This window comes from Bubalus bubalis, chromosome 7 (assembly GCF_019923935.1).
Source record: "Bubalus bubalis isolate 160015118507 breed Murrah chromosome 7, NDDB_SH_1, whole genome shotgun sequence".
Lineage (NCBI taxonomy): Eukaryota > Metazoa > Chordata > Mammalia > Artiodactyla > Bovidae > Bubalus > Bubalus bubalis.
The window spans coordinates 57,842,328-57,867,734 of NC_059163.1; the positions used below are offsets into that span (position 1 = coordinate 57,842,328).

The following is a 25,407-nucleotide window of genomic DNA, read 5'->3' on the forward strand; positions in this document are numbered from 1 at the left end:
TGCTGGACCCAATTAAGTAGCTTCTTTTATTTCCACAGAGAATTCGTTTGGAGGATAGTGCTTTCCTTAGTTGCTCAGTCGTGTCCGACTCTTTGCGACCCCATGGACAGTAACCCACCAGGCTCCTCTGCCCATGGAATTTTCCAGGCAAGAATACTGGAGTGGGGTGCCATTTCCTACTCCAGGGGCCAAACCCACGTCTCTTGTGTCTCCTGCATTGGTGGGCAGATTCTGTACCGCAAGCGAAAAGGCGAAACAATTTATAATTGTTGAAGTTTTTGCAATGAGCGTATGCTTCCATGCATGTACACACACACTCACACCCTTTCTTCTTACACATTGTCTTGCTCACACCCCACTGACAGCTTTCCTACCCAGCTCGGTAGAGTAATTTTGCAAACGAATGTGTAAAAGATCATTCCAGATTGCTAGCAGATCTGTCTCAATGTTTCCCAGAAGCTCTTGTGGATGCCTTCAGGGAGGTGAAATTTTGATTGCCAAAAGCTTTGTGTACCATCTTCCCAGATGGCGCTAGTGGTAAAGAATCCTCCTGCCAGTGCAGGAGATGTAAGAGACAACGGGTTCAATCTCTGGATCGGGAAGATCCCCTGGAGGAGGACATAACAATCCACTCCAGTGTTCTTGCCTGGAGAATCCCCATGGACAGAAGAGCCTGGTGGGCTGGAGTCTAGGGGGTCACAAAGAGTCAGACATGACCGAGCACCCACATACACGGACTGAGAGTAAGCTGAATCTGCAGTGTTATTTCCGTGTCTTCTTCCTCGCAACAAATAGGTTTTGATTATGTGCCAGGCACACTGCTAGGAGCTAAAGAAAACAAATATGGACCATACAGGGCTCCTGCCTTGCATTACTGCCACAGCACCCATGGTCGGAGACACCGCTAGCTTTTTGATCCCCCTCCTCTGCCCACCCACCTCCTTTTTTTTTTTTTCCTTGCCTATTCCACTTTTCCTAGGTATTTTCCATGCTAGACAATGTTAATTCTGTTAGAATCAGATCAGCCCCCAGATAGACAATTGTGGTGTCTGGTATGTTGTCATACATATGTACAGAGGACAGGAAATGATGATGCATGACACAAGTGACTGGAAACGGTTCTCAGATGGGAAGTTATAGGTGGGACAGTGATGAGAGGAAGTCAGTTCAGTTGAATGAGCACTTAAGAGTAGAAGTGGGGACGCTTGTTCCTCGGGCACACTTCTTGGTGGCAGGCGGCGTGTTGGCTGTTGGGACTATAGGAATGAATAAGGTGAGCACTCTGCGCCCTTGATGTGATGTGGTGTTTGCTGATAGTCACTGTTTCTGGGTGAGCCTAGAGAAACCAGTCAACCTCTCTGAGCCTGTGTCCTTATCATCAAAACTGGAGTCAGTTGTAACTAAAGGTTCCATTTCACCTTCAAAAGTCTGTGGTCCTGAAGAATTATTTAACAGCTTGCTGGTCAACCCCTGTCCATCACTCTAGGATTCAAATAAAGGATAGTGGGGGCTTTTAAATACACATATATATGTGTAGTGTATTTATTTATTTGACTTTCTTAGTTGCAGCGCTCGGGGTCTTCGATCTTTGTTGTGTGGCATGTGGGATATTTTCCTTGTAGCAAGTGGGATCTAGTTCCCTGACCAGGGATCGAACCCTGGGTCCCTGCATTGGGAGTGTAGAGTCTTAACCACTGGACCACGAGGGAAGTTCAGAATATTTGCTTTTGTTGCAGTAAGAGAGACTTGAGATAGGTCTGAGGAAGAACTTGTTGGTGATAGAGTGTTGAAACAGCGCATTAGGGTTTATTATCTTAGACTGACAAGTGTCAGGCTCTGTTTCAGGAGAGAAAGCCCCTTCTCTCAGGGAGCTCACATTTCATTGGGGCAGAGAGATAACAAAAAGTGATAAAAATGAATACACAATGTAATTCCAGATAATAAAAAGTGCATCAAAGAAAAATAAAGAACTTCCTAGAGAGATGGAAATTCCTGTATCTTGGGAAGAAGAGAGAGAGAGTACAGGGCTGGTGATTGAAGGGCTGTCTTCACAGAGCGATCTGGGAAGACTGCTTGGAGGAGGTGAGTCCAGCTGCGGGGAGAGCCAGACAAGGAAGGCTGGGAAAGGAAATTCCAGGTGGGGTCTGAGGCAGGGAACTGAGAAAGCTAGCACATTGGAGTGAGGAAGTGGTAGAGAGGCCGGGAAGGAAGTAGAGAGTAAAGAAGGCTCGAGAAAGCTTGCTGTACTAGAATATGGATTTAGCAGTCACTCTTCAGGAGTGACTGTAACCCTGGTGTAGGTTAACTTAGTCCAGCCTGATATTGCTGGATCTGGACTAGGTGCATTTTGAACATCTCAACAGTTGAAATACAGCATCTATTTCCATCTCTATCTTTGTCTTTTCTTTATGTATTTCTTTGACAAAAGGTCTTGTATTAAGATGTGTTGCTTTCTAAAGAGAAAATATCTTTTGAATTAATGCTTATGCCGTCTTTTGTTTTTTTAGTGTAACTTTTGAAAAACTATGCTACTTGTTCCTCCCTCTCTTCCGTATTTTTTTAAACAAACATTTAGTATTTCATAAGACACTTAGATTCCCTGCCTGCCTGCCTGCTAAGTTGCTTCAGTCTCGTCCAACTCTTTGTGACCCTATCGACTAACCCGCCAGGCTCCTCTGTCCTGGGATTCTCCAGGCAAGAATATTGGAGTGGGTTGCTGTGCCCTCCCCGAGGGGAATCTTCCCGACCCAGGGATCCTACCAGCATCTCTTATGTCTCTTGGATTGGCAGGCAGGTTCTTTACCACTAGCGCCACCTGGGATGCACACCAGTGTTAATAAAAACCAGTGTTTGGGTGGTATTTCCTGGCTTATTGTTATTTTCTTTCTTCGTGCAAACTTTATCTTGGGAATACTGAAAAGTATTCACAGATGGTGGAAATGAAACTTTCAGTTCTGTTTTCTTTGCACTCACCTTGAGACAGATGTTTGCTTCTGATATGCTGATAACCATATTACGAAAATGAAATTTAAATTCAGTTAAAATGTCTCTTGAATTTATTAGCCTCAAAAATATGTATTTTGTGGCAACCCTATTTTCTTAGTTATTTAAAAGTCAGCTGTGACACAAGCCAGGATGGCCCGTGCACCTCGTGTATTCAAGCAGCCAGCATACCCACTCCCAGTCATAGAAGAGTATTTATTTACAGCCAGGCTGGGCTTGCTACCCCAATAACTTAGTAACTGCCTACTTTTGTGCTTGGGAAATATTTATCAGAGCCACAAGAGGGCAGCTTGTCCAGTGAATCTAGGGGTAAAAAGTTCTGTTCTTTAGACAGAGGATAAAGTGCTGAATTTCTCAAAATGTTTCTTGAATAAGGAAGAGTTTTTACATTCTTAGCCAGCTTCATCCATTCTAAGAGACAGTGTTTTTGGAAATTAAATGTTTTAAGGCAAGTTCTTTCACTCATATCTATTTTCCCTTTTCTTTGAAATATGAGTATCCATTTCCCCTTGAGTCCCCAGTTCCCCCGTCTTCCAGCCCTTTTATCCTTATGCAGTTTTTATTGAACTATAATTTGCATATAATAACATTCACACAGGTTTTAGTGACATGTGGGATGCATGCAGGTGTGGAACCACTGCCCCAATCAAGATATAGGAACTTTCATCTCTCTAGAAAGTTCTCTAGTGCCTCTTTGCAGTTGGTTTCCCTTTGCAGGTCCCACATCCCCTTGGATCATTAATCTTATGTATAATATATGTATATACCTGAGACAAAGCATTTTATAAATTGAAGTTAATGATCATGCACTTTAGGGTCCTTTCTGAAAGGCTGTGTGAGAGCTCTGGAGAGATTAAGGAAATCGGAGGCAGCTCCTTTTCAAGGCAGTTATATACGTTTTTACTCTTTGTGGTTGTAGGGGTGGTTTTAATCTGCCTTGTATTCACTGAGTTGGGAGGATTATCCTTAACTGCACAGTCAATAATTATCCATTTGTCCTTTAAAGTTTATTTCTGCTCTCATTATAGTTGATTTAATAATAATGCGTTTCTGGCACTTTACTTACATGTATTAATGAGCTCAAGGAATCTGAAGGAGGTACCATTATTATCCATATTTAGATGAGGACACTGAGGTACAGTCACATGTAACCTTGACAGATAAAAAGGAGTAGAGTTAGTTTCTTGGTGTAAAATGTAAGATAAATGAAAATAAAAGCTTCCTAGGAAATGTATGTTCTCATCAATCAAAGTAGTACCCTTAAAAAATTAGCGCTTCTCTTGATGCACGTAATGTTCTTGGACAGTGTCACCTGTGGCCACGGTTGAACGCCATGACAGTTTCAGTTCCGCATCCCTGACCTTGACTGCCCAGATTCCCTATGTCTGTTTCCCTGGTTCCTGCCTTCATCTTCTCCTTTTGGGTCACCCTGCCTTTAGTTCCCTGCATTGTGGTCAGGGTGATCTTTCCAACAAGCAGTCCTGGTCATGCCACCTTCCTGATTAAAATTCTCCAGTGGTTCACCATGCAGTAAAATGTCAGCTCCTCATCTTGTTCAGCCGTGAATCCTGCTGCTCCCTCCACTGCCCACCCTCAGTCCAGCTGGTCTTCATTCTCCAAAAAGCCTGTGCTTTCTCCTGCCCCCCACACAGGAGCTGACTATTCCTTCTGTCTGGAAAATGTGCTCTCTTCATCTGTCATCCTGTCTGACAGTTCAGTTCAGTTCAGTCGCTCAGTCGTGTCCAACTATTTGCGACCCCATGAAATGCAGCATGCCAGGCCTCCCTGTCTATCACCAACTCCCAGAGTTTACTCAGACTCATGTCCATTGAGTCGGTGATGCCATCCAATCATCTCATCCTCTGTCGTCCCTTTTTCCTCCCACCTTCAATCTTTCCCAGCATCAGGGTCTTTTCCAGTGAGTCAGTTCTTTGCATCAGGTGGCCAAAGTATTGGAGTTTCAGCTTCAACATCAGTCCTTCCAGTGAATATTCAGGACTGATTTCCTTTAGGATGGACTGGTTGGATCTCTTTGCAGTCCAGGGGACTCTCAAGAGTCTTCTCCAGCACCACAGTTCATAAGCATCAATTCTTCGGTGCTCAGTTTTCTTTATAATCCAACTCTCACATCCATCCATGACTACTGGAAAAACCATAGCCTGTGAAAAATTCTAAACGACATGGGAATACCAGACCACCTGACCTGCCTCTTGAGAAATCTGTATGCAGGCCAGGAAGCAACAGTTAGAACTGGACATGGGACAACAGACTGGTTCCAAATAGGAAAAGGAGTACGTCAAGGTTGTATAGTGTCACTCTGCTTATTTAACTTATATGCAGAGTACTTCATGAGAAATGCTGGGCTGGAGGAAGCACAAGCTGGAATCAAGACTGCTGGGAGAAATATCAATAACCTCAGATATGCAGATGACACCACCCTTATGGCAAAAAGTGAAGAAGAACAAAAAGCCTTTTGATGAAAGTGAAAGAGGAGAGTGAAAAAGTTGGCTTAAAGCTCAACATTCAGAAAACTAAGATCATGGAATCTGGTCCCATCACTTCATGGAAAATAGATGGGAAAACAGTGGAAACAGTGGCTGACTTTATTTTCTTGGGCTCCAAAATCACTGCAGATGGTGACTGCAGCCATAAAATTAAAAGACGCTTATTCCTTGGAAGGAAAGTCATGACCAACCTAGAGAGCGTATTAAAAAGCAGAGACATTATTTTGCCAACAAAGGTCCGTCTCGTCAAGGCTATGGTTTTTCCAGTAGTCATGGATGGATGTGAGAGTTGGACTATAAAGAAAGGTGAGTGCCAAAGAATTGATGCTTTTGAACTGTGGTGCTGGAGAAGACTCTTGAGAGTCAGTCCCTTGCAAGGAGATCCAACCAATCCATCCTAAAGGAGATCAGTCCTGAGTGTTCATTGGGAGGACTGTTGTTGAAGCTGAAACTCCCAATACCTTGGCCACCTGATGCAAAGAGCTGACTCATTTGAAAAGACTCTGATGCTGGGAAACATTGAAGGCAGGAGGAGAAGGGGACGACAGAGGATGAGATGGTTGGATGGCATCACCGACTCAATGGACATGAGTTTGAGTAGACATGAGTTTGAGTTGGTGATGAACAGGGAGGACTGGCGTGCTGTGGTCCATGGGGTCGCAAAGAGTCGGACACAACTGAGCGATTGAACTGAACTGACTAGATGGACCTTTGTTGGCAAAATAATGTCTCTGCTTTTAATATGCTGTCTAGGTTGGTCATAACTTTCCTTCCAAGGAGTAAGCGTCTTTTAATATCATGGCTGCAGTCACCATCTGCAGTGATTTTGGAGCCCAAGAAAATAAAGTCAGCCACTGTTTTCACTGTTTCTCCATCTATTTGCCATGAAGTGATGGGACCAGATTCCATGATCTTTGTTTTCTGAATGTTGAGCTTTAAGCCAACTTTTTACTCTCCTCTTTCACTTTCATCAAGAGGCTTTTTGTTCTTCTTCACTTTTTGCCATAAGGGTGGTGTCATCTGCATATCTGAGGTTATTGATATTTCTCCTGGCAATCTTGATTCCAGCTTGTGCTTCCTCCAGCCCAGCGTTTCTCATGATGTACTCTGCATATAAGTTAAATAAGCAGGGTGACAATATACAGCCTTGACGTACTCCTTTTCCTATTTGGAACCAGTCTGTTGTCCCATGTCCAGTTCTAACTGTTGCTTCCTGGCCTGCATACAGATTTCTCAAGAGGCAGGTCAGGTGGTCTAGTATACCCATCTCTTTCAGAATTTTCCACAGTTTATTGTCCACACAGTCCAAGGCTTTGGCATAGTTGATAAAGCAGAAATAGATGTTTTTCTGGAACTCTTTTGCTTCTTCAATGATCCAACACATGTTGGCAATATGATCTCTGGTTCCTCTGCCTTTTCTAAATCCAATTTGAACATCTGGAAATTCATGGTTCACAAACTGCTGAAGCCTGGCTTGGAGAATTTTGAGCATTATTTTACTAGCATGTGAGATGAGTGCAATTGTGCGGTTGTTTGAGCATTCTTTGGCATTGCCCTTCTTTGGGATTGGAATGAAGACTTACCTCTTCCAGTCCTGTGGCTACTGATGAGTTTTCCAAATTTGCTGGCATATTGAGTGCAGCACTTTCACAGCATCATCTTTTAGGATTTGAGATAACTCAACTGGAATTCCATCAGCTCCACTAACTTTATTCATAGTGATGCTTCCTAAGGCCCACTTGACTTAACATTCCACGATGTCTGGCTCTAGGTGCATGATCACACCATCGTGATTATCTGGGTCATGAAGATCTTTTTTGTATAGTTCTTCTGTGTATTCTTGCCACCTCTTCTTAATATCTTCTGCTTCTGTTAGGTCCATACCATTTCTGTCCTTTATTGAGTCCATCTTTGCATGAAATGTTCCCTTGGTATCTCTCATTTTCTTTAAGAGATCTCTAGTCTTTTTCATTCTATGGCTTTCCTCTATGTCTTTGCACTGATCACTGAGGTAGGTTTTCTTATCTCTCCTTGCTGTTCTTTGGAACTCTGTATTCAGATGGGTATATCTTTCCTTTTCTCCTTTGCCTTTAGCTTCTCTTCTTTTCACAGCTATTTGTAAGGCCTCCTCAGACAGCCATTTTGCTTTGTCAGACAGCCTGTCTGACAAGCAGACTGTTATTCATCCTCCAGAACTTGGCTCGTGTCTTCCTGGGTCAACTCTGACGACGTTGGCGGTCGTCTTTTCACTTTCCATTGCCCCTTGTGTTGTGCAGCCGGTGTCCCATTATTTCATGACTGTCTTGTTCCATGTCTGTGGTTTGTTAGTCTGCAGCGCCCTGGAAGGCAGCAACTTTGTCTTTTCAACTTGGCATTTCTTGCCTAGCTCAGTACCTGGGCTCCCTATCCCAGACCACCGCATACCATGCAGATAAAGAAGACACCTTATATTAGTCACCACTGATATGCCTAGTGTCTGGCATAAGATCTATCCTGTAGTAGGTGTTCAATTAATATTTGTTGCAGGATGAATAGTGGGCGCTTTTAAGTATCTGATTGCATGATGTAACTAACCCAGGGGTTGCCACTGAAAGGCCCGTGACATAATCAATCCGTGGACATATTTTGTGTGGCCACCCAGAATTTTTTAAAGTTTTAAAATTTGACACCTCTCCTGTTATTTTGCTCTTGGTCAACTTCCTCATTTGTTATCTGCCTGGTCCTGGGACATAGAGTTGGGGGTACAGAGAGGTGGGTAGTGGTTTAGATCACTAGGGCTACAATAAAAAAATACCATAGACTGGGCTTAAACAAGAGGAATTTATTTTCTCCCAGTTCTGGAAGCTGGAAGTCCAGGATCAAGTCGGCAGGTTTGGTTTCTGTTGAGGCTTGTGTCCTTGGCTTGCAGATGACCAGCTTCTCGTTGTGTGCTCACAGGGTCTTTCCTTGGTCTGAATGTGAATGTGTCCTAATCTCTTGTAAGGACACCAGTCATACTGGGTTGTGTGTGTGTTAGTGGCTCAGTCGTGTCTGACTCTGTGTGACCCCATGGACTGTAGCCCACCAGGCTCCTCTGTCCATGGGATTCTCCAGGCAAAAATACTGGAGTGGGTTGCCATGCCCTCCTCTAGGGGATCTTTCCGACCCAGGGATCAAACCCTATGTCTCTTGTGTCTCCTGCATTAGCATGCAGCTTCTTTACCACTAGCACCACCTCAGAAGCCCTAAATAGCAGCTAAGAATGATTCTAGGTACTACACTATAACTATAATACTGTAGCAGGGCTCAGTCTGCTCTTTGCGACAGCATAAACTGTAGCGTGCTGGGCTCCTCTGTCCATGGGATTTTTCAGGCAAGAGTACTGGAGTGGGTTGCCACTTCCTACTCCAGGGTATCTTCCTGACTCAGGGATAGAACCCACATCTCCTTTGTCTCTTGCACTGTTGGCAGATTCTTTAGCCGCTGAGCCATTGGGCAACTTTAGGGCCCACCCATATGACCTCTTCTAACCTTAATTACCTTCTCAAAAGGCATCTCCAAATGCTGTCACATTCTGAGGTGCTGAGGCAGGGATGATGTCAACACTTCAACATATGAATTTGGGAAGGACACTATTCATCTTAAAATAGGCAACAGCGTGAACGTTCAGGTGCTGTGGTCTCTGCCTTGTGGCTGATGAGTGTTGTAGAACTCTGGAGCCTTCAGAGAGCAGTCTGCTCACTGAGGCAGAATCTGGAGACAGCATGCACCTGCCCTAACACCTAATCTCTGCTCTGATCACTGTCATCTGGGGATCATATTCATGTTTCTTAAACAACTGACATTTAGGTAACGTGCCAGGTGGAACTTAGGTGCTTTTCAGTTTGGTAATACACACCTTTTCATTCTGTTCACTCCAAAAGCCGACATGCAGGCTGCAAACTGTCTTTGCCAAGGGTTGGGTGGACAGTTGGGAAAAGCTCTGTAATGACATGGCACCACCTCCGTTTGCTGTAAGCAAACAGCCAGGTCCTTTTATTACCCTTGAAACCTGCACTCGTGACACAAGTTGGGCTCAGAAGCGAGTCAGATGCCAGCTTTCTGGGTCAAAGTTCCTTCAAGCACTGTATGTTAATCAAAAGCTCAACCTTGGTTAATGAGGCCATTGAGTTGGGAAGAACTTTGGAACAAATGATTACCTATTTCAACTAGAGGAGTTAGCAGAACTCAGTATTTTGTTTCCCAGAGGTAGGTTGCAGACTTACAGTCTTTCTTGGAAAGGGAGGGAGGGAGAGTCCTGTGCGGTTTTATTAATTCTTGGTGGACTAGTAGCATGATGAAGTCTGCTGTACAGAGCGTAGTTAATCAGTTGTGTTTACATAAAGATGAAGCTGAATACTTAAGGAATATTGTTCGTATATGGGCAGAAAAGCCAGCTGCAAAGGGCTTCCAAAGGTAAAGAAATATTTTAAAATGCTAACAGCTCACAGACTTCAAACCATTTTGAGTGTTTGGTGATTTACCCTAAAAGACCACAGCTTAATGTGCCCCTGCAGAAAGAAACTTAAAGGAGTATAATAATCATAGCTGCCCTCCATCGAGTGGTTTCTCTCACGGGGCCCTAAGGGCTTCGTAGCCCTTCATAGCCCTGTTGTCTTGTTTGTTGTCACAGTGTCCCTAACAGGTGGATATCAGGCTCATATTGGATGAGAAAAAAAAGGATCAGAGAGGTTGAGTAAAATGTCCAAAGTCACTGAGCTAGCAAGCAGTAGAGCAGAGTTTGAACACCTAGGGAAATCCATGAGCTCCCCCTCCCAGTTACACCACCTCTTTATATGTTTTCCTCTTCTCTCCTTGCCAGAGTTGAGATTTTTTTCACTTGAATATCCTTTGTGCAGGCATGTGTGTCCCTTCAGTCATGCCCGCCTCTTTGCAACCCCGTGGAGAGTAACCTGCCAGGCTCCTCTGTCCATGGGATTCTCCAGGCAAGAATACTGGAGTGGGTTGCCCTGCCCTCCTCCGGGGGATCTTCCCAACCCAGGGATCGAACCTACGTCTCTTGTGTATCCTGTATTAGCAGGCAGGTTCCTTACCACTGGACCACCTGGGAAGCCCTGAATATGCTTTAGGTAATATCAACCCGAATAGCCTTGTGGAATTGGCAAGAGGACATGACCTATTTTCTCCATGTATCTGAGCCAGTGCAGATCTCTTGTACTAACTGGTTATGTAGCTTTCCCCGTAATCAATGCACACACAAAGGTGTGCCGTAATCAGAGCACCATATTTCTTCTTTTTCCCGCCTCCCCTCCGTCCACTTAGCCGTCATTAACTGCACGCTCCTCGTCAGCCATCTCTGGGTTAATAGTGTTATCTTTTCCATTTCAGAGTTCGGGTAACAGAGGCATCAGGACACCTTGTGTCAGGCACCCTAGCAGTGAGCAGCCACTCCTGGGCGCACTGACGGGGTTTGGTAAGTCATCTGACTCTGTCTTCCCTTCAAACAAACAGCATCGAGGGTTGGAGAAAAGTAGGTGAATATTACGTAGTGACACCAAATGTTAATCCTCTCTCTCTATCATTATTTATTTATTTTAAAAGTTATTTATTTAATTCATTTTTGGCTGCACTGGGTCTTCATTGCTGTGTGGGCTTTCTCTAGCTGTCGTGAGCCAGGGCTGCTCTCTAGTTGGGGTGTGTGAGTTTCTCATTGCAGTCGCTTCTCTTGTTGTGGATCATGAGCTCTAGGGCGAGTGGGCTCAGTAGTTGCGGCACCTGGGCTCTAGAGCACAGGCTCAGTAGTTGTGGTGCACGGGCTTAGTTGCCCTGTGGCATGTGGGATCTTCCTGGATCAGGGATTGAACCCACATCTCACGCATTGACAGCGGATTCTTTACCACTGAGCCACCAGGGAAGCCCTTCTCTCTCATTTTTTAACCAACACATATTGTTTTTGCTTCTGGACATTTGCTTAATTTACTAAGCCAGAGTGTCCTATATGTTTATAAGTACTGTTGGCCCCAGAGGACTCCCAGAGTTAAAAAATGACTGAGGCTATATGTGAATGACTTTGCTTGAAGTCTTTTAATACTGAGTTTTTCCCGTAGTTCACTGCATTTTATAACTCTAAAAATACATTTCCCCTCATAATTTAACGTGTCTAAAGCGGGGATGCATGTTATGGAGATTCTGATTTGGTGAAATACAGCATTCTTCTAATAACCCCCAAATGACTAGCATTATGTGTTCTCTGTGTCCTATTTTTCACAAAGCGCAAATGCCTTTAGAAACTAGTGTCTTTGTTACCCCATATGATGAGAAAGTAGCCCGTGGACCTCCCTAGCAGTGGTGCTGGCATTCAGAACAGCCCATGTGACCTCATGGAGCAGTCATTTAGATAGCAGATCCTAAAACCAGACACTGTCTTATCCAACACCTGCTTCCTCTCCAGTGCTTGGCATCGTGGCGTTTACAAGTAAAATGCTCTATTTTAGAATATTTCACCCCAGAATGATTTGTCAGGATGATTTATGTATGCATGAGTACTTGTGCTAAGTCACTTCAGTTGTGTCCGACTGTTTGCAATTGTATGGACTGTAGCCCGCCAGGCTTCTGTGTCCATAGGGATTCTCCAGGCAAGGATACTGGAATGGGTAGCCATTTCCTTCTCCAGATTTATGTATGAATGAGTCCAAATTCACATTCATGTTAAATGCATGGGTAAATAGCATCTTTGTAGAGTATAATGCCACAGTATGGATTCTCCAAATCACATGGATCTGATTTATATAGGCTTTAATATTTTCAGAACCTTTATATTATAGGGAACCACATGTGATAGTACATTAACCCTAAAGTCAGCAGGTGAATCACTTAACCAAGGTTTTCCCTAGCACAGTGCCAGGCTCTGTGCTAGATGCTGGGTAATTAAGACAGAAAAGATTGGTTTTCTGCCCTCAGGAACCTGGTCTAGTAGTGAAAAAGAAAGTGAAAGTGAAAGTCACGTCTGATTCTCCAGGCCAGAATACTGGAGTGGGTAGCCATTCCCTTCTCCAGGGGATCTTTCCAACCTAGGGATCGAACCCAGGTCTCCCACATTGCAAGCAGATTCTTTACTGTCTGAGCCACCAGGGGTAGTCAAAGCAAACATTAAATGATGAAAGAGTTGTGAGTGGGCTGAAGAAGAATTACGAGGAATTAAGAAAGGACCTACTTTGAACGTTAGTGAAAGGAGTGACCATCATGGAAGGTTTCTTGGAATTTCAGTGCTGTTTTAACTGAGACCCAAAGAAGAAGGAATGGTTTACTAGGCATGGGAGACTGGGGGCAGGCAGTAGCGACTTGTCAAATGAGGATATCTGGAGGGTTTCAAAATGGGCCAGTGAGCATCAGGTTCAAGGAATAAGCATGAACCTAATGGGGAAAGAGGTAAAGGAAAGTGGCTTCAGATGAACAGATGTCAAATTCTGGAAGAATCTTTTGACTTAGTCAAATGTCTGTAAGAATGTCTTTAAAAGACGTTTAAGAGACTTTTTTGGTTTTGTGGTTCAACATATATTCTTCCTTTCCTATTAGCATCATTTCCTAGAGCTGGATTCCAGGTTCTATTTTCCTACCAATCTTTTGAATTCTCAAATCTGTGTTCTTAATTTCCTTCATCTACCCCTCACAGAGGGTGATCAGCTTCTAGTGAGGGATTGTTTTCATGAACAAATGTGTCCACTTTTCTTTTTCTCTGTTTATTTAATGGCATCAGGGAGGGGTGATTACTGGTAATGGAATATATAATTCCTCCATCCAAAAGCCAGATTTAAGAAAAAAAAAAAAAAAAGATGGAGGACTTCCCTGGTGGTCCAGTGGTTAAGACTCTATGTTCCCACTGCAGCAGGGGGCAGGTTTGATCCTGGGTTGGGATCCCACATGTCATGTGACATGGCCTCTCTCTCTCTCTCTTTCGTTTAACTAGAATGAACAGAGGTCGGCTACTGACCCTACTTCCATTTTGGACCATTATGAGATTCTCAGATATCAAATCTTCATGCTCTATGTTGACATTTTCTATCCAGCGTACTGTTGAGCAACTGAGTAACTTAATTAACAGATTCAGAAATTCACACCTGTGCATTTAGACGTGTGCACATACCACACGCTGCATGGAACCCCAGTTCCATTGAATTGACCAAACTTGCTGGTTTCTTAGTCATGAATGAATTTGATGTCATTTTTGAGAAATCTATTGAGTGTAGGGGCCGACCAGGGTTAGATATATCTTTTTAACAGAACTTCTAATTTTATTTTTCAAGATTTTTCTACCTCAGTTTGAGATAACATTGATCTGTTTTCCCCATTCAGAAGGAAAGGGAATCACTGGCCGTGATTGATCTATAGAAATTTGAACTTTTAGTATGAACTTTTGGTGACCTCTTTGGCCAGTCCTCTTAAAAAGTTAACATCTAGGTCATTATCTGATTTTTCTCAAGTCACAGGAAGTCTGTGCACCTCCATCAAGATAAGACATCAGGTGGTGGACATTCGTAGGAAGGGCAAAGGGGGAAATCACAGAATTTCTGGTGGCCTCTAAGTAAAATAGTGAAACATTTTGAGTGCTGACCTTTCCTAGTCATCATAGCCTAGATTTCCATTCCAAGTAAGTTAATAAATTCTGGAGTGGATATTGTTTAACCTGTAAGCTGAAGATGCAAGTTACTTTTGAAAAGGAGGAAAAGGTGAACAGCTTAATGTACTGTTTTCTTTGCTAAAATGACTCTTTGTGTTCCTCTACTGTAGATTTCATTTGATGAGATCACAAATTTCTTAGAAGCAATTTTCCTCAAATTCCTAAAAATTACCAGAAGGGCTACCTTCTGGAAAATGATCTTGACATCATTTTGTTTTAAGAAAGCATGCTATAACTCAAGTAGGACTTAGGCTCCTTACAGTCACCTAACTCATGTGGTCCATATGAAGGAAACTTGCTAAAGAACAGGTACACAAAAGATCAAGCAAGTGAGTTGAAACAAATTCTCTTTCATTTGCTCAACTACAAATGGGAACCTTCACAGAATGACCCCAGGCTGCTGAAGTCACTCTCCAAAGGCAGGTTCTAATTGTGACTTTTATGCTTCTTCTGAAAATAGATGTTTTTTTCCATCACACGTTACTACTTAGTATTTACTTTGTACCATATAACTTATTACTGCAGAGAGGGGGAAAAAGGCCCATAATTTAATTTGATTCAGGTTAATAAACTTAAAAGTACTCCGTAATGAAAGATGCTGGGGCAGGAGTGTGAGGAATACAAAGATGGGTCAGACATGATCCTTGCCCCAGAAGAGTTTCAGGATGAAAGCTAAGCCATTTAGTTACGCTGTGCTGTGCTGCCCTGTGCTGTGCTTAGTTGCGTAGTCACATCCGACTCTTTGCAACTCCAGGGACTGTGGCCCGCCAGGCTCCTCAGTCAATAGGGATTCTCCAGGCAGGAATAGTGGAGTGGGTTGCCATGCCCTCCTCCAGGGGATCTTCCCAACCTAGGGATTGAACCCAGGTCTCACACATTGCAGGCAGATTCTTTATCAGCTGAGCCACCAGGGAAGCCCAAGAATATTGGAGTGGGTAGCCTATCCCTTCTTCAAGAGATCTTCCCAACCAAGGAATCAAACCGGGGTCTCCTGCATTGCAGGCAGATTCTTTACCAGCTGAGCTACCAGGGAAAACCATTTAGTTATGAGAAAATGTTAATAAAGCAGGAATGAATCAAGTAACAAGCAATGTCGTAACTCATATATTTAATGTATTTTTGAAAATGCAGTAGAAGTTAATGAGTCTCTTTCTCATCTATGTCTGGATTTACCAGAGAACAAATTTACCACTTTCTTGTCTAGACCTCTTGTCTCCTTTTGTTTTGTCTGATATTTGATCCAGTTTAATAAAAGTGCTAATTCAGGTATGGAGCTGGTTGGTATTGAGAACTTATGCAAAAGTAACTTATTGTGTAGCCAAAGTCCTTTGCTATTTATAAAGACCAATGGTGATATATGCCAAAGAAATTTCCAAGACTTGGTATCGAAGTAGTTATGCCCAACTCACATTTAGCTTGTTGTGGGTATAATCAACCAGTGACTTCATGACATGTCATTCCTGTAACTAAGATGATCCTGAAGTGTGTTTTCTGGACCCAAATCAACATACATTAGGAAAAACTGGTTTTCTTAAGGAAAAACTGGGTTTCATGGGGAGTTTGTGGCTAATCCCAAACTGATAATTTCTCTTATTAAAATTATTTCATCACCTGGACAAAAGTTTCACAGAGCCAGTAATTCCTTTGGCAACCTGCTTGATGACTTGCTATTTGCAAAACAAGGTAACCCATTTTCAAAACTGAAAAGGTGGTGAGGTGGATGTAAGCCATGCCTCAACCAATAACATCATGGCGGATGTTTGCCTACAAAAGGAGGACTGTCTTCCTAAAAGGAAGAGGTTTATTCCCATCATGGACAAAGAAAAAGAAAGCTATGGGCATCAACAGGATGTGTGTCTTTTGGCAGAATGACGATCGATGATGGCATTATTTTCTGTAGGAGGGTATTGGTATGGTGGAAAGCAAAGAGAACACTTCACGGTTGAGGCTGACATCTGTGGCTAACGTCAGCATTGGGCCTTTAGGCAAATTTCATGGGCAACACTCAAATGTCAGCCCCGAAGTTTCCAAGAACCACATCTTCACACCAGTCATTAGACAAGCATCAGAATTATGCTGAGTGGGGGGCCGACGTTCAGGCAGTTTGCCCCCAAGTGTTAGCAGTTGGTGCAGCAGGGACAGATGGAGGCAGAAGATCTCACATTCACTTCAGCCAGGTTCACAGGTGTCTGTGCTGCCCAGAAATATCAGTAACAGAAGAACTACATTGCTTTCATCAAGAAAGACCCACGTTCTGTGCCTGCAAAATAAGTGACATCATTTTGAAACTAAAACCAGCATCTGCAACATATAAGGGACAGCTTAGGCAAAGAATGAAGTAGTTACTGAAGAGTCAAGCTGGGATGAAGGGAGCTGAATCCAGTCTGGGCATTTATTTAAATCTTAACTTGTTAGTACCTGCTAATTTTTGGCGATCTCCTTCTGTGCAGTCAGTCACCAGTGATTCTTAGAACCATAAAATATTGGCGTCAGAAGGAACCCAGAGGTGGTGATGAAAATAAATGATAAATAATGGCAATAATGATAATATTTATTGAGTGCTTACTCTGTGCCAGGCACCAAAGAAGTCTTTTAATGGTATTATCTCTTTTACCTGTATGAAAATGTTAGTCACTCAGTTGTGTCCGACTCTTTGTGACTCCATGGACTATATATCCTGCTAGGCTCCTCTGTCCATGGAATTTTCCAGGCAAGAATACTGGGGTGGGCTGCCATTCCCTTCTTCAGGGGATCTTCCTGACCCAGGGATTGAACCCGGGTCCCCTGCATTGCAGGCAGATTCTTTACCATCTGAGCTACCAGGGAAGCCTTTAACCTGTATGGCCTCATTTAATTTCTACAATAATCCCATAAAGACATTAAGATTCCTATTTGGCAGCTCAGGAAACTGAGGTATGAAACAGAATGTGTAACTTGCACACAGTCACAGAGTTTTCGTGAGTGCACAGCAAAGCTGGCATGCTCACGGAGGTCCATCTGAAGCCAGCGTCTACACTGTTTAACTAGTAGCCCCTCAGAAGGCAAGGGATCCTCAGAGAAAGGCATGTTTCTTTGGTGAGAGTTCATTGAGTAGCCACAGTCCCCAGGAGTTCAATCACACTTGGTTCAGTGAAAATGATGAAAGGGTGTATTGAAAATGACAGATCGTATACTCTGAAAATAGAAGCTATGTATAGTTTAATATGCAAATTAAAAAGTTTCGTGGTGGGTTCTCTTTTGGCCTCTAGTTCCCCTTCACTAAGGAACTGGCTGTAGCTTTTCACCAGCGTGGCTAAGAACACAGTCATTCAGGTCTGGATCACTCGCTGCCCCTAGACCCTTTGAACTGTTCTAGCCCTGGGATATCTGCCAATGCTTCGGGCATCAGTCATCTTGAGAACTTAAAAAAAAAAAACAATGCATAGGCCCTGCTTACTGAGACACTGATATCACTGGTCTGAGAAGGGACCCAACCATCAATATTTTTTGAAAACTCCAAGATTGAGTCTCGTGTAGGTCCCATGTGGAGAACCACTGGTTTACACTTGTGCTTATTAACCTGGTGAAGGACTTTTTCTGGAAAGCATAATTTGTGTTCTCTAACAGCTGTTTTTGTTTTTTTGGTTTTTTGTGGTCTGTGAAGATGGTTTGGGCCTTAAAAACCTTTGGGTCTTAGGAAGACGCTGTCACTGCTTGGTGGCGTGTTGTCTGAGACTGGATCCCCTGTTTACACCGCCCCATGACATGTCCTGGGAACCACATCTACACATCCTCCCTGCAACACTGCTGAGAATATATACTTTAATTACTTTACACCTAAAATCTTACAGATTACAACGGACTCTGTGTTATTGACAGCATAATGATCAAGGAAACTTTATTGTCTTGACAACTCCGGCTATCTATATGTGTGTTCACTAAAATCCACAGAGCTGCTGCTGCTGCTGCTGCTAAGTCGCTTCAGTCGTTTCCAACTCTGTGTGACCCCATAGACTGCAGCCCACCAGGCTCCCCCGTCCCTGGGATTCTCCAGGCAAGAACACTGGAGTGGGTTGCCATTTTCTTCTCCAATGCATGAAAGTGAAAAGTGAAAGTGAAGTTGCTCAGTCATGTCTGACTCTTAGCAACCCCATTGACTGCAGCCTATCAGGCTCCTCCGTCCATGGGATTTTCCAGGCAAGAGCACTGGAGTGGGTTGCCATTGCCTTCTCCGAAATGCACAGAGACATGCATATAAACTGTTTAGTTCCATTTTAGGTCTAGAGAAGGTCTCGAAGGCAATGGCACACTTGCTGTGTGTGTGGCAATAGGCTGCAGTCCATGGGGTTGCAAAGAGTCGGACACGACTGAGCGACTTCACTTTCACTTCACTTTCAAGGTCTCGAAAGTGTCATCTGTCCTTTAATTAGACACCAATAAGAAGAGATTATCTTTACTCATCACTCTGCTATCTCACTTAAGAATTCCTTTTGTAGCTTTCTTTCCCTCATTATTCACACTACCACCTTCCTAGTTCTAGTCCTATCTTTATTCCTGATTTATTCCAATAGCCATGGAAGGGGAAGAAAAAAAAAAGCCTAGAAGAAGCTACATCAAAATGCCAACTATGGTTGAGTGTGAAAGGTAGAGGTCTAGCTTTAATTTTTATATATGCTTTTCAGTGACTTTCTCATTTTCCTTAATAAGCAAGTGTTACTTTCCTAAAGGAAAACCAAGAACCTTCAGCAGAATAGCCTTCTTTGTTGTTGTTCAGTTGCTAATTCGTGTCGGACTTTTTGCAACCCCATGGACTGCAACACACCATGTTTCCCTGCCCTTCACTGTCTCTCGGACAATGGCACCCCACTCCAGTACTCTTGCCTGGAAAATCCCATGGACAGAGGAGCCTGGTAGGCTGCAGTCCATGGGGTCGCTAAGAGTCCCACACGACTGAGCGACTTCACTTTCACTTTTCACTTTCATGCATTGGAGAAGGAAATGGCAACCCACTCCAGTGTTCTTGCCTGGAGAATCCCAGGGACGGGGGAGCCTGGTGGGCTGCCGTCTATGGGGTCGCACAGAGTCCGACACGACTAAAGTGACTTAGCAGCATGTACATTGATTCGGCAATGCCATCCAACGATCTCATTCTCTGTCACCCCCTTCTTCTCCTGCACTCAATCTTTCCCAGTATCTTTCCTAGTCTTTTCCAGTGAGTCGGCTCTCTGCATCTGGTGGCCAAAGTATTGGAGCTTCAGCTTCAGCATGAGTCCTTCCAGTGAATATTCAGGGTTGATCTCCTTGCTGTCCAAGGGATTCTCAAGAGTCTTCTCTAGCACCATATCAATTGTTATCTTACTAGTCTCTGAATGTATGTGTCCATTATACAATCCTATCTGTGGTTCACTATCAGATCGAATTCTCAAAACAGGTTTTTCTCCTGTCATTATCCTGTTTAAACCTTCAGAGGTGCCCATTGCTCTTGAGAAAAAGTCTAACCTTCTGGAATCCAAAGGTCTCCTTCATCTAGTCCCACCCTCTGTGTGACCCCTTATCTCCACCATACCCCCCCTTTCTGGCCAGCCCAGCATCCCCCTTGTCCTGGAACCAGGAGAACGCTATCAGTTGCTTTGCTCATACTCTTCTGCCCATGGAGAGCTGCACACAATCTGCCCCTTTCTCTGTATCTGTCTAAACCCTGCCTTGCTAAGCTTGGCCCGAGTACTTCCTTCTTCTGCTACATTTGTCACCTTCTATTTGTCTCAAGGATGGCAAATAGATTTCATTATATGCCAGATCCTAGCAATTGAAAATACGGAGAATCCTGAGAGCTCATCCCTGCTCAGAGGGAACAGGTTCTGTGAGTCACAGTGGTTTCTGCCAAAGGTGCAAGGGGGAGAAGTGACAGGATATCTGTTACATATCTTCCATCCATATCTTTAACTGCTTTTTTAGACCTGTGATGCCCAATACAGTAACCACTAGCCACATGTGGTTATTTAAACTAATTAAAATTCTGGTGGTGGGTTAGTCACTAAGTCCTGTCTGAGTCTTGGGATTCCATGGACTGTGTAGCCCACAAGGCTCCTCTGTCCATGGGGATTTTCCAAGCAAGAATACTGGAGTGGTTTGCCATTTCCTTCTCCAGGGGATCATCCCGACCCAGGGATCGAATTCCGGTCTCCTGCACTGCAGGCAGACTTTACCCATTGAGCTACCAGGGAATTAAAAATAAATACCATTAAAAGTTCACTTCCTTAGTCATGAGACAGTCTGGGTCTTGGGTCCTGGGACCTTTTACTGCAGTGATTGCTCCTGGACAAATGTCTCCTCGAGCAACAAAATACAAAGAAACTATGAGGAACTAAAAATAACTGTGCACATCCTCAGTTGAGGCAAATTATGAACAAAACACTAAAAGGCCAAAACCAAAAAGGCCAACTGCTGCTTCTGAGGTGCTGGGAGCCAGAGCAGGGTACTGCACATGATCCCTGCGTGCAGCACCACCACGAGGGCCCGTCCCACTGCTCCGTGCCTGCCCTCACCCCGTTTAAGGGACCAGCTCACCCCACCTCACTCTCTTGTGCTACAGCAGGAGTCTTAATAAAACCTTGCCTGAATTCCTCTTCTCGCCTCTTATAGTCCAAGAACTACCCACGTTTAAAAAAAATTAGTTTTCTTTTTGGCTGTGCTGGGTCTTCGTTGCTGCGCAGGCTTTTCTCTAGCTTCGGTGAGCAGGGGCTACCCTGCAGTTTTGGTGTGCCGGCTTCTCACTGCGGTGGCTTCTCTTGTTGTGGAGCACAGGCACCCTAGAGCAGGGGCTTCAGTAGTTGGGGCACATGGACTCAATGGTTGTGGCGCACGGGCTTAGTTGCTCTGCAGCATGTGGGATCTTCCCAGATCAGGGATTGAACCCGTGTCTTCCTGCATCGACCAGCGGAGCCACCAGGGAAGCCCCACTACCCACATTTTAAGTACTCCGCCGCCACACATGGCTACTGGCCACTATGTTGAACAGCAAAAACAGAGAAATGTTCCATCATAGGAAGCTTTATCAGTTCTGCTTTAGCCCTGCAATTACATAATAATGTAAGACAGTATATTTGTTTTGTGTGTGTGTGCGCCCTGTTTTCTCAGTGAGCTCAAAAGTTTTTCTTGGGCAGGACTCTTCTCTTACACTTCTTTTGTATCCCAGAGCACAAGCCAGTGCTGGGCATATATGGAAATACTGTAAGTATTTGTTGAATAGAATTTTTAGTACCAACTTGGCAATGTGCAATGAAGTAGAGAAGTAAAAGAGAACTAATTTGGAAATTAGGAAACCAAGTTTCTGGCCCCAGCTCTTCTGCCAGTCATTGTGTCACTGGACTATCTCGTTTAACTGCAGCACGTTATAGTTTCCCCAAATGTAAACAGTTATAGGCCAGGCTCTGTCGGAGGACTTTTCCACGTTTGGAATTCTGTGACACATATGCATGCTTCCCAGGTGGTGTAACTGGTAAAAAACCAGCCTGCCAATGTAAGAAATGCAAGTGATGCAGGTTCGATCCCTGGGTTGGGAAGATCCCCCGCAGTAGGAAATGGCAACGCAGTAAGAGTATTCCAGTATTCTTGCCTGGAAAATCCCATGGACAGAGGAACCCAGTGGGCTAAAGTCCATGGGGTCACAATAAGTCAGACACAACAGAGCACACACACAAGTGTGAGGACTACCACAGTGTGGAGTGTTCACTTTTCAGCAGAAATGCAGTCACGCACACACACACACACACACACACACACACACAGATACACCTGAAAAAAAAAAAAAGAAAAGAAAACTAGCCTGTTAAAAATATTCTAACTTATTTAAAATTCCATCCCATTTATCTAATTTCCTGACTATATAAGACTATCATTTTAAGGTTTGATTTCACCAGATCTATAGCTAAATTCTTCTTTGAAGAGGATCATACCAAAGGGAAGATGACTCCACAAGCAGAGAATGTTAGACCAGGCAAGTGCGACGGAGAATTAGTGGTCTTTGTCAGCAACAAGGCAATGTAACAGCTGCCTCATGGTTTGTTTTGTTTTAATTAGTTAATATATTTATTTTGGCTATGCTGGGTCTTCTTTGCCGTGCCGGCTTTTCTCTAATTGCGGCAGGCGAGAGCTACTCTCTTTGTATACACGGGCTTCTCATTGCAGTAACTTCTCACAGGCTCTAGGGGCTCTGGCTTCAGTAGCTGCAACTCCCTGCCTCATGGTTTTAACAACCAAACTGAAAACCCCTAGTTTATGCTGCCCACCCTTCGCTGTTGCTCTAAGTAAGGGACCAGCAAACTAAGGCCCACTCTGCTGCCAGTTTTTGTATGTAGCTCAGAATGGTTTTTACATTTTTAAGGCTTTCTCAAAAAAAGAAAAAGAAACATATATAACCATTTGGCCGGCAGAGCTGAAAATATTTACTATGTGGCTCTACACAAACAGCCAGTGAGTGACCTTCATATACAGATCCAACCACTTTTCAAGGCAGATCGCTTTCTGAAGTGTCCTAATGGCCTGTGGCTCAAGCACAGTGGATAAAACTCCCTGTTCTCCGTGTGTCAAGTCAGGGAAAGGCAGCTGCTGGGGGCGAAGGCTGGGCCATGGCTCCACCCCCTTTCTATTGGAAGCAGGCAGGGGCCTTGACTCTGAGTGCAAACCCAGTCCTTGGATCCAGTCTGTGCTCTCTGGTCTTGACGTTGGAAATTTGATGAGTCACAGTTTCTGGCTGTGTCTTTCTTGACATTCAGCATTCAGGAGAATAAATTCTGAAGGTCCCTTGAAGGGAAAAGCTGCACACTCCATGGTCATCCAAGCTTATCTGAGGCAGGAGCCGGGCTTGCATCTCAGTTTGTTATTCTTTTTCTTTTCCCCTCTCCTCCAGACACTCCTTTCAGTGCTTGAGGGATCTAGATTGCATATGCAGATAGAAAGACTGCCAGGGAGACACAGGGCCCACCAGGTAGGGCTGGGCCTATATCTGAGCTCAGACAGCAGCCCTGCCATGTAGGCCTGAGACACAGGGTGAAGTTGACTGTTTTAAAAAAATTTTTTAATTACTCTTTTTCATTCCCTTCCGACACTAGGTTCTCACCAAGATTTGGTTCCTAAAATGTACTTCTTAATTATCTAACTTCCCTGGTCAGTTCAGTTCAGTTCAGTCACTCAGTTCTGTCTGACTCTTTGTGACCCTATGGACTGCAGCACGCCAGGCTTCCCTGTCCATCACCAACTCATGTAATTTACTCAAACTCATGTCCATTGAGTCGATGATGCCATCCAACCATCTCATCCTCTGTCGTCCCCTTCTCCTCCCGCCTTCAATCTTTCCCAGCATCAGGGTCTTTTCAAATGAGTCAGCTCTTCGCATCAGGTGGCCAAAATATTGGAGTTTCAGCTTCAGCATCAGTCCTTCCATTGAATATTCAGGACTGATTTCCTTTAGGATGGACTGGTTGGATCTCCTTGCAGTCCAAGGGACTTTCAGGAGTCTTCTCCAACACCACAGTTCAAAAGCATCAATTCTTTGGCACTCAGCTTTCTTTATAATCCAACTCTCACATCAATACATGACTACGGGAAAAAACATAGCCTTGACTAGACAGACCTTTGTTGGCAAAGTAATGTCTCTGCTTTTTAATATGCTGTCTAAGTTGGTCATAACTTTCCTTCCAAGAAGTAAGCATCTTTTAATTTCATGGCTGCAATCACTATCTGCAGTGATTTTGGAGTCCCCCAAAATAAAGTCTGTCACTGTTTCTACTGTTTCCGCATCTATTTGCCATGAAATGATGGGACCAGATGCCATGATCTTAGTTTTCTGAATGTTGAGCTTTAAGCCAACTTTTTCACTCTCTTCTTTCACTCTTATCAAGAGGCTCTTTAGTTCTTCACTTCCTGCTATAGGGTGCTGTCATCTGCATATCTGAGGTTATTGATACTTCCCCTGGTAATCTTGATTCCAGCTTATGCTTCTTCCAGCCCAGCGTTTCTCATGATATACTCTGCATATAAGTTAAATAAGCAGGGTGACAATATACAGCCTTGACGTACTCCTTTTCCTATTTGGAACCAGTCTGTTGTCCCATGTTCAGTTCTAACTGTTGCTTCCTGACCTGCATAGAGATTTCTCAAGAGGCAGGTCAGATGGTCTGGTATTCTCATCTCTTTCAGAATTTTCCACAGCTTATTGTGCTCTACACAGGCAAAGGGTTTGGCATAGTTGATAAAGCAGAAATAGATGTTTTTCTGGAACTCTCTTGCTTTTTTGATGATCCAGCAGATGTTGGCAATTTGATCTCTGGTTCCTCTGCCTTTTCTAAAACCAGCTTGAACATCTGGAAGTTCATGGTTCACATATTGCTGAAGCCTGGCTTGGAGAATTTTGAGCATTACTTTACTAGCGTGTAAGATGAGTCCAATTGTGCGGTAGTTTGAGCATTCTTTGGCATTGTTTTTCTTTGGGATTGGAATGAAAACTGACCTTTTCCAGTCCTGTGGCCAACTTCCCTGGTTGCCCAGTCAGTAAAGAGTTTGCCTGCAGTGTGAGAGACCCTGGGAGGGGAAGATCCCCTGGAGAAGGAAATGGCAAACCACTCCAGTACTTTTGCCTGGAGAATCCCATGGAGGGAGGAGCCTCGTGGGCTACAGTCCATGGGGTCGCAAAGAGCTGGACACAAATGAGCAACTTCACTTTATGCCTATTGTTTGAAAAATGGGTAGTGCACCGTCTGAGTGACTTCACTTTCACTTTCCAGTATTCTTGCCTGGAAAATCTTTCAGATCTACACTTTTTTTGTTTTTTCCTTCTCCTTTTGTCCCATTCTCTCCTCCAGGCTAATTTTCAAAGTTCTATCACCCTTCTGTATACACAACCACCTTTAATATAATCTGGTGTGCCTCACGTCTAATAAAAATCCAAATTTACAAAACAAAAGATCTGAAAGGTAAATCTTCCCTTTGTTAAAGAAGTTTTCCTGTCTGAAAAACTAGTATCCCTCTCTGTCTCGCTGTACCTCCCTTACATGTTTCTCGCTGTCTACACTTCATTATGCACAGTAGTAGTAGTTACTCACTCAGTGGTGTCCGACTCTTTGCAACCCTATGGACTGTAGTTTGCCAGGTGAATATTGCTGTCCTCATCATACAGGCAGCCCGGATAAAGTAAATACAAACACAAGGATCAAACCTGGTTCTTTTCAGTGCCTTGGGGGCCTTCCCCATTCTGTGCAGTCTAGACTT

General features: G+C 43.8%; 1 protein-coding gene across 2 annotated transcripts in view; it reads left to right on the plus strand.

Annotated features, from left to right (window-relative positions):
- Positions 1-25,407, plus strand: part of RBM47 (RNA binding motif protein 47) — a 175,927-nt gene that overhangs the window by 57,020 nt on the left and 93,500 nt on the right. For both annotated transcript variants that reach the window (XM_044945957.2, XM_044945958.2), the window contains exon 3: positions 10,875-10,959. The gene's annotated coding sequence lies outside the window, so the exon portion shown is untranslated. The remainder of the gene's footprint in view (positions 1-10,874; positions 10,960-25,407) is intronic.